Raw genomic sequence first — 5,697 nt, forward strand, 5'->3', positions numbered from 1 at the left:
AGCAATTCCACTCTTATTACCCAAAAGAAATAACAAGATATGTCTACAAAAACAAATGTACAAGCGTGTTCATAGCATTACTCATAATAGCTCCAAATTGGAAACAACCCAGATGTCCACCGAAAAGAGAGAAAAATCAAATTGTAGCATAGTCATACAACAGAACACTACTGAGCAACAAAAAGAGATGAACTCTTGATCCAAAACAATATGGAGAATCTCAAAAACTTTAAGTTAATCAAAAGATGTTGGATATGAGAGAGTATATATTGTATAACTTATTTATATTGCATCAATGAATGGACAAAACCAATTTACAATGACATAGAAGTCGGAAGTCAAAAAGAGGTTGCCTCTGGCAGGGGGGATAGTTGACTGGAAAGGGTCACAAAGGAAGTTTCTTGGAGCGATGGAAATAATCTCTATCTTGTTTTGAATAATCGTTGTGTTTGTGAATATAATTGACAAAACACATCGAGCTGAACACCTAAGACCTGTACCTGGTGTTATAGATAGATTATACCTCAAAGGTTTTAAAAATTACAAAGCTAAGGATTTTGGAAATACAGATGATGCAACCAGGGAAGAGAGATGAAGGAGAAAATCAGGAAAGAGAGAAGATGAAGGGGAATTTGATCCCATTACGGATGATGCTGGGGAACTTGATCCCATTACGGATGAGAATGTGTGTGGAACTATGAAGAGGTTTGTAGCCAGCCACCTAACATTTTTTGAGTGTTTACGATGTACCAAGCACTGTGCTAATCATTTTATAACATATCATTTCATTTAATCTTCTTGTTTTCTTTGACCTTTCTGTGTACAGAACTAGATTAGTCATATTTCTTGGTTAATAGTATATTCTTATCATTGGCCCATGCATGGCTAGTTTTATTTCTAGTTAGCTAGTTATTCTCATTCATAAGATGTACTTACAAGCCACGCAAACACAAATTATAACACAAGCTATTACCTATTATCTAGCTATTACCTATTATCTAGCTATATAATCCTCTCTATGGGGGAGAACAGGAGCATTCTTCCACCTTCCCCCCACTCCAAGTCATCATCAGCCTGAAACCTGTTTATCATTCCTTTTACACACAATTTTATTGATGCTATGTGAACTCTTAAACATATAGATGTATATGTTACTTAGCTTTAACTCTATGGAAAAAATGTGCTATATATAATTTTTGGGGACTTCCTTTTTTCACTTGATATTATATTGCTAAGATTCATCCTCATTGTTATGTGTTTCTGTGTCATTTAATCTTTATTACGACCCTGTAAAATAGGTATTATTATCTGCATTTGTTGAAGATGAAGTTGGGGCTCAGAGAAGTTGATTAACATGCCCAAAGACACACAGCTAGAAAGTAGTCGAAGCAAGAGAAAAAGCTGAAGCTCTTAACTACTATGCCACACCGCCTTTTCCATTCTGCACTGGTTGTTATCTGTATTTTATCTTTACCTCTACCTCTGCCTATCCTTATCCATATCTGCTGTTATGTGTGCATATCTATATTTACATGTACAGATTTCATATATACATTTATGTATTTTCATGTCTATATCTATATCCATATAATGTCAGCAGAAAACCCAGGTTATAAAATATGAAAGAATTAGGTCTATCTTCTAGTTTATGGGTCCTTATAATCTGGCAGGGAAATACGAACGTATTCGTATAATTTCAAAAGTTCTAGTCCTCTAACACTCAGAAGATATGAGCAGGCAAGATCTCAGGAAAGCACGTGAAAGCAGAGCAGTGTGCGTGTGTGCACGTGTGCACACACATGCCCATGCATTTTCTGGAGTGTGTCTTAGAACAACATCCTTATTTCATTTAGTCTCATACACTAAAAAGGCAAATGCATGGGCACTGTTTAAGCAAGTCCTTGCTCTGCACCTTATAACTGTGTACCAGAGGCCAGGGAAACTGGATCACTCTCTCAGGATGCCATTACAGCCAAGCAGAGTCTCATTAAAAATCAATTCCTTGGGTCCATAAAGCTAGTTTATTTTATCTTCCTGGAGTGCCTGCTGCTAGCAGTTACACAGTTCCATTGTGAGGCAGTCTTGTCTGTTAAGAACATTGCACAAAACAGCTATTTAAAGATTTTCCATTTTTATGTTAAACTTTATAATTTTGCAGTAATTTAAATTTACAGGGTTTACTTCTCAAGCTTCGAGTATCTTGTTACATGCATTAGAAGTAGCATTGCCAGTCCTAGGGTCCCACTAATTAAATATTTGCCTTTATAAACTCGATGTGGTCCAATGTAAATGTGCAGATTTAATTGGGTAGCAGAGGCTCCTGAGCCAAGAAAGACTGATGTGGTCAGTTTCTGCAGTTTCTGGTACATGGCTGCTTTCCTACTGTTGAGTTGTGTCTATGGCCTTCACTGGTAATAACAGAAAAATCAGGTATGGAATTTGTTCTTTGTAGTTTCTTTAATTCAAGTATCTCTAAACATCCTAGAAATCAATATGTATCGGCCAAATTTAATAAATGGGGAGTTGAAAGCACACAGAGATTTAGTGACCTGTACAGGTCACACCCTGAATGAGCAACAGAGGTGGAAGAAATTGGAGAGGCTGCTATGGCCCCATCTGGAATCTTTTAACTCTCTTGACCCCCTTGGGCGGGTTTAGGGGGTGGCTGATTTCAAAGATCAGTGAACTTTTCGGAAGAGTACTTGGCAGTGAAACATAGAGGCTTGGATTCCTTAGGTTTTAGTTATTCCAATGATGCAAGCTCAGTTTGCATTATAGAAGAGTCTGTGTGGTTAGTGAGGAGAAGAGAGAGCGAGGAGAAGGGTGCGGTGGGCTGAGAGTGGAGTAGGAAGAGGGTTAAGATCTCCAAGACACCAAGGGCTCCTTCTCCCCCCACATGTTGGGGACTAAAGAAGCATATCATTATTTTGTTTTTTTTTTTTTTTAAAGACAACAAGTTGACATTGGAAGGAACTAAGTCTGAAATAAACCTCAATATGATCTTTTAAATTTTTCCAGGGGAAAGTAAGAGGACTCACCTCTGTTATGAACTCTTGCAATTTTGACAACTGCATTTCTCTAACAGAAACCATTCTCCAAAACGCCTTATGTGGAACCCAATGTCTACAAGATGGTAATTGGTGTTTGAACAACAAAAAAAAAGGTAGGTGTTCAAATACGTTTACCTAGTTTTGCAACTTTTGCTCTCCTTCCCAGAGCTTCATAAGCATATTAGCATGTTAAAGGCTCTAGAAATCCTGCAGGAAAGAAACCTTGCTGTAACCTGTTTGACCGTGGACTTTGCCTACACTGTAGCAAAACAACTATATATAACATCTCATGAAAATAGAAATACTCTACGGAGGGCACTTCAGGGAAATGTTCAGTCCTTCGACATTAAAACAAAAAATCAGTCCTACGCCCAGTTCACTACACAAATTCGCAACTAAATCCCAAGAAGTAATGCAACAGTTTAGTCCAAAGTCTCGTTCCACAGAAGAGGAGGCACAAAATATTAAGTAACTTATCCAAGTTATGTGCAGTGATAGAAACTGACCTTACCCAGGACCTCCACTTCCCAAGGCAGTCATGGTCTGTGTCACCACTCTGCCACTCAAAACACCTTTAATATTTCCCTATCCCCAATATCTGTCAATTCAGAATAATTTTTGTCTGGGTTCGAAAATACAAAATTGAAATGTTGCTACATCCCGTTCTGTGCTAATGTTTGTCCAGTATGAGACGAGGCCAAAGATCGGGTGTCAGGAGAGAACCCCAAGAGGAGAGCCCCAAGAACTTGAAAAGGGGGTGCTTGAGGGTGGGGGATGAGTTAGGCTTTTAGGAAAATGATAGATCCAGAATATGTGCAGTGACAAATAGACCCAAAAAAAGCAAGTGGATAAGAAAGTTTTCAAACTCAAAGAACTTCTGAAGGTACAGAAAAGGTAGAGCTCCCTGAGGGGAAACACTATCGGGGGACTTGTCTGCCAGCCTCTGGGGCCAGTGGTTTTCTCGCACCGAGACAGGGATCCAGAGGGAAGTAGACGGAGGTATGCTCTGAAGGGCCAGAGAAGAGTGGTCTCATTGGAACGTGCAACTAGTAACAACTTTATATGCCTGACTTATCTGTAAACTCTCTATTCTCCAGATTTGTGTGCAATTTCGTACTATTGGAGACCTGAAAATCAGCACAAAATTCTATGTACATTAAAAAAAAATCTAAAAAACAAAAAAACCCGATAGAGGCACCTGAGTGGCTCAGTTGTTAAGGGACTCTTGATTTCTGCTCACAGCCTCATCTCAGGGTCATATGATCGAGCCCTACTTTGGGCTGGATGTGGGGCCTGCTTCAGATTCTCTCTCTCTCTCTCCCTCTGCCCCCCAACCCCTCTCCTGCTCGCACATGTTCTCTCTCTCTCTCCCTGAAAAATAAAATAAAAATTTAAAAATCTGATATTATGAGCTTTTCTGAAAAGGAGTCTAGAAAAAGAAGTAAGAAGACAGGGATGGGTGGTGGGGAACAAGATACACAATTTCTGAAGGAAAGAAACCCCCAAACCTGGTTCCTTAGGCAGGGTGGCAGAGGGTGGGGTTGAAGTGAATCTTCAACCAAGCTGAGTCTAAATTGACTGGGAGGCTTTTATTTGGAGCTCTCCCTTGGCAATGTTTTATCACAGTATGGTTTCTCTTCTTGGCCAAGAACGGAGGTGGAATGGAATTGGGCTCAGTCTGAGCTCTGACAAGACAGTCACTATAATGGAAGACATCTTTTCCTATAACTTTGAAAAACATGAAAGCAGATATTGGCTCTGAGTATGTCTGATGGTCTAACTTTATTTCCTGTCAACAGAAATAACTCTGATTTATATTTGGTCATCAAGTTCACGCACTCACGTACAGCTCATAGTGAAAGAGGAGAGAGATGTAATATACGGAGCTGTGATGTATGTCTATACAGCAAAGCTTCCTGGTCCAAAGGAGACCTCAGGGACTGGGAAAGACACTTCAGTATTCTCACTCTTCTGACACTCCATCCCCCGTGCATCCTCCCAGTGAGGTATATCGCCTGGGCTTTTCAGATGAGCTACGTGTTGGCTTTGATCTCAGGGCCCTTCACCTACCCTCTCTGTGGTCTGGAAGGTTGCTTGGCCTGTATCCAATCTTTGTAGTTGAAGCCTGGGGACTGATCTTTGCTGGCAGCTGGCACGTTGTTTTATTCTACTAATATTTGGGTACATCAGAGGAGTGAGGGAATTTTTAAAATTCCATTTCCTTCTCAAAATTGATCAATGGAAGTGGAAATTGAGTGAATGTGCCTTTTCAGTTAATGTCATCTTATGTCATCTGGTTTTAAATTCAGAAGCGTTCTTTCCACTGCCCTGTTATCATACTGGATAATTCACTGGATTTAAGATGCCATCCATGATAACATGTACCATTATTTTATGTACCACTAAGAAAAAAATGCTGTGGGGCGCCTGGGTGGCACAGCGGTTAAGCGTCTGCCTTCGGCTCAGGGCGTGATCCCGGCGTTATGGGATCGAGCCCCACGTCAGGCTCCTCTGCTGTGAGCCTGCTTCTTCCTCTCCCACTCCCCCTGCTTGTGTTCCCTCTCTCGCTGGCTATCTCTATCTCTGTCGAATAAATAAATAAAATCTTTAAAAAAAAAAAGAAAAAAATGCTGCCAATTAAAATAGA

This window comes from Ailuropoda melanoleuca, chromosome 14, assembly GCF_002007445.2.
Source record: "Ailuropoda melanoleuca isolate Jingjing chromosome 14, ASM200744v2, whole genome shotgun sequence".
NCBI lineage: Eukaryota > Metazoa > Chordata > Mammalia > Carnivora > Ursidae > Ailuropoda > Ailuropoda melanoleuca.